Source organism: Protopterus annectens, chromosome 8.part0 (assembly GCF_019279795.1).
Source record: "Protopterus annectens isolate FY-2018-M chromosome 8.part0, PAN1.0, whole genome shotgun sequence".
In the NCBI taxonomy this organism is placed as follows: Eukaryota; Metazoa; Chordata; order Ceratodontiformes; family Protopteridae; genus Protopterus; species Protopterus annectens.
The window spans coordinates 281,155,780-281,169,939 of record NC_056741.1 but is presented as its reverse complement, the minus strand read 5'-3'; the positions used below and the strand labels follow the sequence as shown (position 1 = coordinate 281,169,939).

Below are 14,160 nucleotides of genomic sequence, written 5' to 3'. Positions count from 1 at the left end.
AATTCGGTACAGAAACAGCAGAAGGCCTGTTTTCAGTTTTCAGAGTAAAGCACATCTGGAAAAAAAAAAAGGTTTACCAGGGTCTCCTAACTAAGACTAGAGATGCCTAGTCATATGTGTTTAATAGCTGAGAACACAGAAGGCAAGAGAAGAGGTATACACATTTTTTTCATAACTGTCAACTACATTGTCCTGGTCATTAGAAAGGATATTGGTATAAAGCAAGAGATTAGTAGGCTTGCCAGATTCCAGGGAAATAACAGCAGAGTAAAACAAAGAGTTCTTATACAAACGTGTGGGAGTCTGGGACTTTATAAAATCTGTCAAACTTCTTGGGGGGGGGGGGCAGAAGGTTGGATGTCAAGGTTCATAAAAGCTCTGACAAACATGCATTGCAAAGCCCCAAGGACAGAGGGATGGTAGATGGTTTTGGAATGCCCATGTACATGAGATCATATCTTTTTTGGATATCTCACACAGACTTGCTTTCAAATTGAAAATGTTGCATCACCTTTACCATGACCTCAAATGAGAGCTCCTCTAAGAAAAAAAAAAGATGACATTGTGTCATCCTCTTTAGATTTACACTCAACAGGTGTGTGAATATGAGAGACATAAGCCAAAGAATTCTCCTCAGAATCTAAACCATAGTCATCTGAAGAATCATCTCTATGTTGCTTCAATGGAGGAGGAGGGGCATAAGAAAACTCAAGAGGCTTAGCAAAGAGACTAAAGCTCTAAACAGCGTATGAAAAAAAATCATATCCTTCCATCTGAGAATCTGTGACTGAAGAGGAGCAGAAGTATGCTCAAGTCTTCTGTGTTTTCATGGAAGGAAGAGAAGCTTGCACAAAATGAGGGGGATCTGACCCCTGATGCACCTCAGTAAGGGATCCTGGGGCTTCCTCTCTGACCAGAGTCTGAGGAATACCATTGGGTCCCTCTGAAATAATCAGCCTTCGCTGCCCCTTTGTGGCAGAGGTAGCTGTCTTATTGGTCGGGGAGGAAGTGCTAAGGGGTAACACCTTGTCAGTAGGCTGAACAATTTTACCAGTTATTTTTAAATTGCTGCCACTGATTTCAGCCCTTCCTACTTCTATAGTCTTGATGCTCAAGTCCCCTCCTGGCAACTTTTTGAGGTGACCTGCAGCATGACTGTACCTGTGTATTGAGTATCCCATTCTTCATGCACATGCTACTTGGATGAGAGGCTTGCCAGGCAAGTGGCGCATGATAAGGCAGGTAGAAATTATTATACTGCAACTTGAGCAATCAGTGGGGAGAAGCATGAAAACATCCCAGCAATAGGCTCATAGTGTGGCCTCTCCAGCTCGTTTACTGCCTTGGCCATGTAGTGTGGACATGCCTACTCTTTCAATACCACACCCATATGGTGGCTACACTTGCATATCCCTCCTGCCCCCTCTAGCCCAGTGTCCTCTCCCTGAGCTCTGTTCTCCACCAGAGCCGTAGTAGAGGGACATCTGGAATGGTCCCTACCTCCTAGGATAGGCACATCTATCTCCTCTTCCAGCTGCTGATCGAATTCAGTTGCTGGGTCATAGGGTTTAACCTTCTATGCCAGAAGGCAAGCTTGAAGCTAGGCTGAATAGTGATTTAATTAAAAATTCCGAGGTATCTCTGAAGACTTGGACGATTAATGAAAAGGGTATAAGCTTTAGAATAAGCTCAACATATGCAGTTTGGAGGTAATCATGCAGCTATTTAAGCAGTTTCTGCATCTGTGCACCTTTGTTAAAGTATCAATAACTTGTTAATATTTTAATTGTGCAATTTTGGGAATCTTGTTATGGCATTATTTTGTTGACTAAAACGTTTTCTTTAAAAACTTTTCTTCAGTTCTCTGAGATGAGAACAGGAGAAAAATCACCCTGTAAGCCTAAGTAACAGCATGTAACTCATCAAATGATCTTAAAAGGATATTGCATAGTGAAACTACTGCTGGGGTCTCTGCCATGAGTGACCTCTCAGCAGCCAGTTCTTTACTAATCTTAAGTTCCTGCCCTCACGCAGTGTATCCATCCATATGGAAGCCCAGCCCACACAATGCACAAGGAGATATCGCCTCTGCCATTCTGAAGGGCTGCATGTATAACCTCCCAGGTGAGGCCACAAAATAGGAGACCATGAGACACTTACTTGTCCTGGACTGAAATCAAGTGAAGGGTGTTTGGCTCTATAAATATAGTGCCTGCTTTTCCTCATGCTGCAGGCTGAGAGTGGACATGGGGAACAGTGGATCCCTCTCATCATGGCAGAGAATTCAGCTTTATGGTGAGAAAAAGTCTCACTGTAGTCTATCAAAGGGAGATACAGGGCATCAACTATCCCAAGGCATCAACACCTGAATGAATGTGCAGACAAGTTTGCATAATTAGATCTGCTGAGTCCACCTTCAAAGGTGTGTGTGCGCATGTGTGCAAAAACCAGCATACTTGGCAAGCATGCCCCCCCTCATGCCAGATCCAAGTCCAACTACAGGCAAGAATACAAGTGCCACATAATCACTTTTATGTAGTTATTCAAACTTGTTTGCTGGTGTAGCACTCTGATTTCAATGGACTGATTTCGGTTTCAACCTGGAAGTACATGAACTATCAAAATAAAAGTATACAAAGTTCTTACAATGTAAGAAGATAGTTACAGATGAATACATTCAAACAGGAAATGCAATACAGTTCAGTAACACACTTAAAAGGTTTATATAAAACAGGGCACTTCATCACACATAGTGGTGCATATTTACACATATACATTAGGTACAAAACATTTGCTTTTTTAAATAGGGAGTGAAGAAAAAAGGGAGTAAGGACAATGGGTGGTATGGGTGAGCTAGAGGTTGAAGGTTAGAGCAGGTGATAAAATAATTGAAGCAATAATCTCCTGAAATGTAAATAGATGTGAATGATGGTGTTAAAATATTGCCCCAAGAAATGTCAGAGAAGTTGCAATACATGGATTTTTAGTCTCAGATGAAGACCCCCTATACCAGATTCCTTTAGGGAATTCACTGGGAAAGAAATGCTGCCTTCTCACCCAACTTACTATGGGATCTTCAACAGAAAGAAGTTCTCTTACATACATGATGCAAATGAAGAAGCCTTTTGCAATGGGTATCTGACAAAGAATCTCAAACATGAAAATAAAACCAGAGGGACAGAGCTGAAAAATACCAAAACATACAGGAGCTCACAAGGTCAAAGTACTGAGGCACAGCTCCTGAAATCACAGCACAAGCAATAATGTTTGGAAAATGTCATATCCAATGGGCAAGTGGTCATAGTACAGATGTCCAACATAGAGACATTTTTACTCAAGCAATGAAAAGTCATGGCCATAGATGAGGGGCCTTTGACAGCAGCCGATCCAAATGGTGGTTAGCTGGCTGATGACAAAAGAAAATGCAGCTCACAAGAAACCCAGAAAAGGTTTGCTTATGCATTATAAGAACCCTTTCTTCTTGGAGAAAATGAGGGAAATATCTGATGGTAAGTTGTCTATCTCGCCTTCATTCTTGCTGGTTGGGATCGGAGGCAATCCTCGGCTCCGACTCGGCCATCTTCAATAGCTCGAGAGCTGTTTACTGGCTCGAGGCTACCCCATATCCCATGATGCCTGGCGCTAGTTACCCAGATCTCGTTTGCCGCTTCAGACTGTGAGGTTGTCTTACTGGCTCAGGCTCGTATACTTTATTGCATTTTTTTCTATTTTTACTAGAATTTATCATTTATAGTGTACTTAATTTCTTAGTTGTACTATTCCCCTAGCTATATTCTCTAAATAGCATCTATCCCTCCTGTTTTTTCTTGAAAACTCGTTTTACTTAGAGAGTTTTCCCCACCCCTCCCCCGCCCTTCCTTTTGCGGTAGCCATTTAAATTAGAGGCTAACCCCCCTTTTTTGTCTTTTTTATTATTATTATTTATTTATTTTTTTTAAACTAGAAAAAAGAAAAAGAACGTTTTTAGGTAGTGTCTGTAGTAGTAGACTTTACTTCGTTTCAGTGTGTGTTAGCTGTATAGTTTATATTGTTTAATTAGTTATACCTGCTAACTTGTTTTTCTTGTGTGTGTGTGTGTGTGTGTGTGCGTGGTAACATGTCCAAGGATACTAAAGTGTCCGGATTCAAGAAGTGTGACTCATGCTGTCAGAAGATGTCTCTGACAGATGGTCACACTTCTTGCGTCTACTGTCTGGGCGCGGTGCACCTGCAGGACTCTTGTTCAGTCTGTCATGCTTTCAGCCCAAGGGTCCTGCAGGAGCGCAAAAATAAGTTAATCCTTCGGGGTTTGCTTAAACCACAGGATTCACCGGCTAAGGCTCAGCCTGCAAAATCCTCCAAGCCACCCAAGTCTTCGGCTCCTAGTTCTGAGCTGTCGTTGGGTGAAGCACCACCATCCGCCTCGGCTCCAGCCAGAACCGATGTGCCTCCCTCACAGTCGTCTCCAACACGAACTTCGGAGCCATCCGTAAGTTGAAAGAGATCTAGGTCTCCCTCCTTGGAGTTGATAGGCTCAGCTCCACAGTCACCTCTGCTCCAATCGGAGTGCAGTCATAGGTCTTCTCCTCTAGACTTTCAGATCATGATTTGGAGAGAGTGGTCAGCAGGTTGCTGAAATCGCAGGCCCTAGCAAAAATGTTGCCCAGCCCCCCCCCCATCAGGTGTCAGCTCCGTCCACTTCTGCAGATATTCCTCCTCAGACTCATCCCTTGAGTTCGGAGCCGGAGTGCGTTGGGGTTCGAGTCATGGAACCGTCGGCTCCGATACCTTCTCCTTAGGTTCCGTCGTCGGCTTCGATCCCGTCCTTGGAGTGATCTGGGCGCCAGGACTCCCTCGTCGGCTCCGAGGGGGCTAGTGGCATCGGACCCTTGTCCGACCCCGCTCTCCCCCTTGGAGATTTGGCGCAGGTGAGCTCGGCTCCTACATCGGCTTCGGAGCCGCCCCCCTCGGTGCGAAGAGGGATTCCGATTTCTTCGGAACCAGAGTCTTCTTTGCGTCCAGGCAGGGACGCCTTCGAAGTCATGAGGAGTGTACTGGCCCCTGAGCCAGTCCCACGATCAACCCCATCGGCTCCTCCCCCTATGGTGCCTGCATCTGCCCCTCCTCCTGACCCCAAGCGTGGGGAACCAGCACTCCAGGGCACCCCTTTGAGTGTTTCTTCCTCTTCTGAGGCCTCCCCTGATCACTCAGAGGAGCCATCTCGTAAGAGGAAGTGCAAGAGGAAGCACGTTGACTCCCCTGAATCTGTCACATCAGATACCAACTTAAAGGATTCGGAAGGGTCCCCGAGATCCCTCTCTGAAGATGTCTCCTTTTCAGACATCCTTGAAATCCTTAAGTAGAGGGGGAACTGGAACACCCTAGCCCCTTCCGAGGATGAGTCGGTATTTCTGGACGCGTTTGGTTCCCAACCCTCCACCTCCTGGGTGTCTCCGCCTTTCGACCCACTTATGTCTGTGGTGGCTCGGAAGGTGTGGTCAGCTCCAGACACAGTGGAACCAACCCCCAGAAGACCTGCTAAATTTATAGCTGCACCTCAGGACAAACAGTTTTTAACTAAGGGCATGCCTGTTGATGCCATAGTGGTAGCAGCAGCCACAAAGAAGGATTTGGCAGAAACTTCGTCATCTGCCCATCCTCCTAACAAGGAGTCTAGTACTATGGACAGATATGGGAAGCAAATGTTTGCTTCTGCGACCTTCTCTATGAGGTCTCTGAATTATTTGTGCCATTTCACCTGCCTTCAGAGGGATCACCTTAAAGAGCTTGGAGATACCCTCCAAGATCCATCAGCTGAGGGGGCTCAAGCTAAGGTGGCCTCCCAGCTGGCAACTCTGAATTCAGTTAACTCCTCCATGAGGCTCATTTCTTATGCAGCCAATGGTGCGAGTAGAGCCACAGGCAGAGCGTTGCCCTTAGGAGGCACACATGGATGCGGCTATGTAATTTTGCAGACCCATTCAGAGCGTCTTTCACCAATACCCCCTTTTATGGTTCCGCTCTCTTTGGATCACAGGTGAAGGACACATTAACCAGGTGTGAACAGGAAGGCAAGACTCTCTCTGCCGTAGGAGTCCATTTTTCCACTCCTTCTAGACCATACCCCAAGGGTCAGAAGAGTGGAAAAATGTGGTTTCGCAAATCCCAAGGAGCCTTGCCTGTCACACATGGCGAGTTCCCTTCCAGGGGCAGAGGAGGGAACAATAACAGGCGCCGCCCTCGTGGCAGAGGGGTTCCGCAGAACCAGGGCAGCAGAGAATCCTTCTCTGAGAAGCCCTTTCAGCATCCCTGAAGGGTTGCCCAGCTGCCCACCTCTGGAGGCAGTCGGGGGAAGACTTTCACTGTACCCAAAGCCTGACAGAATCTAACTCAAGACAAGTGGGTACAGTCGATCATATCCGGAGGTTACAGAATTCCCTGTGCTCAACCCCAGTTACCGTCAAACAAGTCCCTTCCAGATGTTCCACCCAATCTAAGGGACCAAGCAGCCAAAGAAATTTCAAAGCTGCTACACAAAAGGGTCATCCAGGAAGTCCCAGCAGACCAGATTGGATCCGGAACTTACTCAAGGGTATTTTTGGTACTAAAAAAGACGGGACTGGAGACCCATTCTGGATCTCAGCAGACTAAACAGGTTTGTACAAAGAACAAAGTTTTGGATGGTCACGCTACAGTCCATTCTACCCTTCCTGGGTCAGGACAATTGGATGTGCTCTATAGATCTTCAGGATGCGTACTACCACATCAAAATGCACAGGCGCTCCAGAAGATTCCTTCGCTTCCGGCTGGGGGCCAGTCATTATCAGTTCAGAGCTCTGCCCTTTGGTCTCACCACAGCCCCCAGGATGTTAACCAAATGCATGGCAGTGGTTACAGCTCACCTGAGACGTCAGGAATTCCAGGTGTTTCCATATCTAGGCTCCTCACTGCTTCCACCAGGCATCACCTCCTGCAAGCCAGGGACTATACTATCAAAACTTGCTCCAGGCTAGGTATCACAATAAATTTCGAAAAATCTGCATTGTTGCCCTGTCAGCATACCACTTATATAGGTGCAAATCTAAATACAAGGAACATGTTTGTGAGCCTTCCACCAGACAGGGTATCACTAATTTGCCAGCAAGTACAGATTTTATTAACATGCAAAACGATTCAAGTCAGGTTCGTCCTCCGAACACTGGGTTCCATGGCATCAGCAATTCTTCCTGTCCCCCTGGCCTACTTTTACATGAGAATCCTCCAATGGCTTCTATTCACAAAGTGATCCTTCCAACAGCTTCCCATGTCTCACAAGATTATGATCACAAAAGCATGCAAGAAGCACCTCGCTTGGTGAATGGTCTACCCATCAGTGTCCCAGGGCAGACCATTTGTGCTATCCCCTCCAGTTGCCACAGTGACCACAAACACCTCCCTGATAGGGTGTGGGGGGGGGGCATTATCAGGGCAGGACCGCCCAAGGCACCTGGCAGCCTCACGAGTACCATTTGCATATAAATGTCTTGGAGATGAGAGCTGTGCTTTTAGCGTTGCAAGCCCTTCAGGACTCTCTCCTGGGACCATTGCAATTCAAACGGACAATATGTCAGTGGTGTGGTACATCAACAAGCAGGGCGGAACCAGGTCCTATCCTCTATGTCGAGAAGCACTCAGACGCTGGCAGTCGGCAATCTCTTCCCAATGTTTTCTGATCGCAACGCACATCCCTGGCAGTTCCAACGTCATCGCAGACAGGCTCAGCAGAGCAATTCTCATTCCTCATGAGTGGTCTCTGAGTCAGCTAATTGCAGAACAAATATTTCGCAAATGGGGGCAACCTTGTTGCGACCTGTTTGCCACACCTTAACAGCAAGTGCAGCATTTTTTTCTCCCTTCTTCCACTTCCCGGCCACTCCCCCAGAGATGCTTTAGTCCACGATTGGCCTCCGGGACTTCTTTACGTTTTCCCTCCGTTTCCCCTAATAACCAAACTCATACAGAGAGCAACTGCGTTGGGTTGCAAAATGATCCTCATTGCCCCTTACTGGCCTCGACAGATATGGTTTCCATTCCTGCATCATTACCTTCTCAAGCAGCCTTGGATTCTGGATCCTATTCCAGATCTACTGATTCAGTCGGGCAGACTGCATTGATCCCTTCAAACACTCCAGCTCACAGCTTGGTTGCGCCACTTCCAACCTTAGCCAGGCTTCCTAATATTTCCTCCTCTGTGTGGGAAATTATTATCTCATTGCACAAATCCACAACTAGGAAAACTTATGCTAGCAAGTGGAAACGTTTTTCTTGCTGGGCAGAGGCTAACAATATAGATCCTTTTTCAGCCCCTGTCCACGAGATTTTGGAATTTTTAGCATAACACTTTTATTCTGGTTCCGCTTCTGCTACAATCAGGGTTCAGTTAGCTGCCATTTTGAATTTTCACATTGGGTTGTCTTCTAACAACATCATGTCTCATAAGCTGTGTAAAGCATTCCTCAAAGGAACCACTCTGCTTAGGCCCCCAGTGAGGGATCCCCCACCGCCGTGGGATCTAAATTTGGTGCTAGCTTCCCTAATCTTGCCACCTTTTGAACCTGCAGCATCTTGCTCCATTAAGTTTTTATCCTGGAAGACTCGCTTTCTGGTAGCCATTACTTCTGCCAGATGTGTTTCGGAGCTTCAGACTCTATGTATTCGTCCCCCATTCTTAGTTTTTCATAATGATAGGGTCGCTCTAAGGACCAATCCTTCCTTCCTTGGTCTGTTCACAAAATAATTTAAATCAGTCCATAGACCTTTCTGTGTTCTTTCCTAATCACACCAATAAGGCAGAATATAAATTGCACCAGTTGGATGTTCACAGACAACTGCGTTTTTATTTGCATAGGACAAAGGACATCAGGAAGTAGGACCAACTCTTCCTTTCTTATGCTGAGGGCAGACAGGGCCTTCCAGTCTCAAAGGTAACATTATCTAGGTGGTTGTCTCACATTATTTCATTCATTTACCAGCTGAGAAACAAAGAACTATCTATCAAACCAAAAGGCCACTCTACTAGGGCACTGGCCACCTCAGTGGCCTTCCAATCTAGGTTGCCCATGGAATCTATCTGTGCAGCTGCTACGTGGGCTAACCCACATACCTTCATTTCTCATTATAAACTAGACATTGCTTCCAGAAACAGAGCTGATTTTGGTTCCACTGTTCTGAAGAGTCTGTTCAAATGAGCCACCCAGGATAGTAGGTGCTAGGGACGCTGTCCCAACCAGCAAGAATGAAGGCGAGATAGACAACTTAACATAAAGAAGTTATGTACCTACCATAACGTTCCATGTTAGTTGTCTTCTTCTCGCCTTCTTTCTTGTGTCCCACCCTCCATCCCCCTATCCTAGTGGATCAAGAGGAGCTCCCTTTTTCAGATTTCATTGGCTGAACCTTCTCTGGTTGTCCTTTACTACTTAGATAGCTTCACAGTTAGGCCCAAGGGGCTACTAGGGCAGAATTCTTCCTTAGTTATGTCTGGAATAGCTTTTTCAAACGAGATCTGGGTAACTAGCGCCAGGCATCATGGGATATGGAGTAGCCTCGAGCCAGTAAACAGCTCTCGAGCTATTGAAGATGGCGAGGATCGGCTATGATCCCAACCAGCAAGAAAGAAGGTGAGAAGAAGACAACTAACATGGAACGTTATGGTAGGTACATAACTTCTTTTTCTGTCATTCTGAATTAATGCACATCTCTTATTCCTTAGGGTAAAAACGCAAGTTTGTGCTGCACACATCCAAGGTAAAGGCCTAGACTGGTTGTTTAAGGACATCTCTTATACTACTATCAGAAGGCAACATAAGCTGTGTGATGTCTATGCATGTTTGACATAATGCTGAGCATGTAATTCTGACTTACCATTGTAAAGTTTTTAATAAAATACATTAGAAGAAATGTGTACCACATGACACGCAACTGCCAGTAGCTAGTTCTTTAGCTATATATCCTATATACATATATATCTGAGATGTTTGGATTCATTATCCAGTACTGACACTGCAGTGCGGCATACAGGGGTGGGTCTGTAGTCCTGAGTGTGCCATCCTTCAGATGAGATGTTAAACAGGTCCTCTCCTGACTGAGATGGTGGCAGCTAAAGTGGATGCAAAAGATTCCACTGCACTTATCAAAAAAGACTGGGAACACCAACTTAATTTCTCCCCAAGGAATACCACCTTGCTCTCTCCTTTAAAGAGGCTGCTGACTTCTGGAACAAACCTGGTCAACAAAGCATAAATACAATTATATATACAAATTTGACTCCCTCCTTTTAATTATATAAGATTTTACTCAGATTCTGCATGCAGTCTATTAGATAGCATGTATTATGTGACAATACATTTTACAATTAACCTTAACCCTACAATAAGCACATTATTGGCTTTTTAAATCAAAATACTACTTATGAACATATTCAAAGACATTCAAATCAATACATTCTTTAAATCCTTGGTATCACTATCAACTTAAGCAGTCTATACAGCTGACTTATTCAACAGTTCTCCAAATCTACAGCTGATAGGGTTTAGTTAGGATATCGTATTTATATTTTGGGCCAGTTTTTGCAGTACAACAGCTTTACAATCCAATCTGAATAATATGTTTCTGCAACATTCAACAACCACAGTTCTTGCAGTGTACATCTTCTTATGACAGGACTTACAGTGAAAATTCTGGTTGCTCATTTTTCTGCAACACTGACTAATTTGTCAGATACAATTATGCTGCTAGTATCCTCACAGCTTTCTATCTTCGTTTGTGAACTACACAGGATTTTGGCAAGGCTGCTTGCCTAGCTACTTCATCTTCATGCAAACTGTTTTGTTACTTTTTTAATCTTGATGTTTGTCTAGCAGGTAAAGCTGGTAGTATTCTGCAGTTTCTGTCATAGCAGTGTGCATCATCATCAACCCCCTTTTTCTCGTTTTCTACAAGGGGATAAGATGTTGCACCATCATCTCTCTCAATTCAATGCCACTTTCCTATCTTCTTCAACAATCACGCCTGACTGTCACAGGTCTTTTCTCATGCAGTCCATCCATCTCTTTGTTTAATGCCCTAGTTTCTTCTCGGCTTCACCCTCTCTCCCAAATCTTCACCAGATTATTTTCTGATTTCCTTCACATGTGCCCTAACCACCATAATCTGTTCTTTTTTACCTTCTCTGCATATAACTGTACTTTGGCTTCTGCTCTGATGTCCTCAGTTCTTCATCTATCCCACAGTATGCAACCTAACACCTGTCTTAGGCACTTCATCTCCACCACCTCTAGCTTTCTCAGCTGCTCTGCCTTCAGTGTCAGGATTTCTGTACCATATAATAGTACTGGTCACGCCACTGTTTTTCTTGACTGCAGCACTCAGTTTCAGTGCATCTGCCTTCAGTTTTGCTATGTTCTTGATCAAAGTCTGATTGAAATGCCACATAATTTTGCATCTAGCAGCATTGTCGATCTGTTCCACTCAACCTGTTTGCTGATGTAGTCCATTATCAGAATGAAAAGAAGTGGGCTCAGAGCTGAACCCTGATACACACCTAGTCCCCCCCCCCCTTTGCCGGAACCTATCTGAGTTTGAACATTGTTCATACTTGTGTCATTGGGTCCTCGTATACAGCCTGCACTAATTCTACTAGTGCTTCTGGGACACTGAACCATCGTAGGACTGCTCAAATCTTCTTTCTTGTAACCCTGTTATAAGCTTTCTCCAAGTCTAGGAATGGCCATTTGCACCTTTTTGTCATCTATAGCTTCTTCTCAACTATTTGACTGCAAACATCAAGTCAGTTGTGCTGCATCCTGATCTGAATCCAAACTGCTTATCTCCCATTTTATTTTCTACTACACTGCATATTTGTTTATCAAATCATTCTCTCAAAGTCTATACTGCCCATAGTTGTGGATATACCCTTTGCTCTTGTACTAGAATGCTTCCTCTTCAGTCATCTGGGATAGGTCTCTCTCCATATTACTGTGTACTCAGGAACCATTTTTTCTGAAACTCTCATAACAAATCAATTCCTAATTACCTCATTTCAGCCTGCTGCTTTCCCTGAATTCATTTTCCTTAGTGCCACCCTTACTCCTCTTTTCTCATCGTAGGCTGTGTCTGGGGCAGTGCACCTTCTTGTGAGATTTTCTTCTTTCAGAAGCTGATTTAAGTACTCCTTCCATCTGCCTTTGATGTTTTGTGGACTGGTGAGCAGGGTTGTTGCTGGCATCCATTATGAAAGGCATCTAATGACTATCTTCATTTTTCTGTCTATGTCTTGCAACCTGTGAGAGTTTTTGTGCCATTTACCAAGTCACTTTCTAGAAGCTGTTACAGTGCCTCTGATGCCTTGTCCTTCACTACTGTGACTGCTCTCTTAGCTTCTTTGTTAGCCAGTCAGTATTCCTTCTTAACCATAGCTGCCTTTTCTGTCTCCCACTTTTTCCCTGCATTCCTTTTTATGATAACTTCCTGGATATCTGCATTACACCACCAACCTTCCTTATGTACCTTATTTCCATATCTGGCTTTGTGCTCATCTGTTCTATAGTCTTCAGACATGCTGTTTTGAGACATTGCCATTATTCTTCCATTCCACCCATTTCCTCTTTTTCATGAGATGCTAGAGCCCTGAATCTTCTCAGAAAACACGATTCCCAAATCCTCATGTTAAAAAATAAACTGAAGCTGCATCTTACTGCACCAGCACATTCACTTCCTTCAATGTGAACAGCTGTTAGGATGATAACTTATCACAGACCATTTTCAGACATGCATCCCCTTTCTGTATTTTCTTGTGCATTCGTTCCAGTCAACTTCCAGATCTTCAGCCTAGTTCATGCTGACCATCAAGCCTTTTCTAACTACTGACTGCAGCTGACTATGGCTACCAATAATTTTTGCTGTGGGTTAACTCTCACAGGGAATGACTGATTCTACCCCACTGCCCTTTCATTACTAAAGGGAAGTCTATCTGAGTTGCATGTTGGCCACTCTTGAATGCAATCTTTTGACTATCTCTCTTGCTGAACCATGTGTCGGCCACTATCAAGCCATTTGCCAAACAGATGTCTGCAATGGCCTCTCCGCCTTTATTCTTGTTGCCTCACCTATGTGGACCCAAGCAGCAGTTATAACCTGTTCTGTCTGTCCTGATATAAGCATTCAGGTCCCCCATTACCAACACCAACTGCTGCTGGCCTGTTTTATTTAGAAGGTCCTGCAACTACTGTGTGTAAGCACTCTGCCCCATTATCACAACCCTGCTGTGTGTCAAAATCTGAAATTATGATATTGCTTTATCACTGCACCAGAGTCTAACTGTCATAAGTCTATCATGAATTCTAATGACATCCCTCATGGTTTTCTGAAGACTCCGCCATCACAGTCCCCTAACCATTTCTAGTCTGTATTCCATCTGAGTAGTTGACTCTGTATTTAAGGACAAGCGTCTTTCCTGCACTGCCTTTCCATTTTTTCTCTCTTGGAGATGTCCAGACTCCTCCTTATCTTCATGTCACCTACTTCCAAGATGCATCCTGTGAGTGAACCTATACTGAGTGTACCAATCCTTAATTCCTGTTTGTCAGATTGGCATCCTGAGAAAATCCACACAAATGCAGGGAGGACATGCAGACTCCACACAGAAGGCACCCCGGCCAGGAATCGAACCAGAGGATCTCTTGCTTTGAGGCGACAATGCTACCGCTGCGGGATAGAGTCTCCATCTACCAAAAAACCCTGGGCGGTCCTCATGGAAGGATATTACAGAGCACGGTGGAGCCAAAGGATGCCCTGCGTCTGGACAGAGATCCAACTTATAGTGTGAAATAAACGTGTGAAGATGCCCAAGTAGCCACAGAGCAAATGTCATCCAAGGAAACCCTAGACAAAAAGGCCGCTGAAGTAGCCATAGACCTGGCAGAATGCGCCTTTATCTGACCTGGTGGAGATAATCCTTGGCTGTATACGCCAGAGCTATGCACAGAGAGAGCCAACGAGCAATATTCACATTGGACACAGATTTCCCTAAGAGCTTAGAAAAGGAAACAAAAAGTTGATCAGACTTCCGGAAGGACTTTGCTCTATGCAAATAGAAATGCAATTGCCTATGAACGTCAAGCA

General features: G+C 44.7%; 1 protein-coding gene across 1 annotated transcript in view; it reads right to left on the bottom strand.

The window, feature by feature from the left end:
- Window positions 1-14,160, bottom strand: part of IQGAP3 (IQ motif containing GTPase activating protein 3) — a 2,364,408-nt gene that overhangs the window by 97,703 nt on the left and 2,252,545 nt on the right. The gene's annotated exons all lie outside the window — the stretch shown is intronic.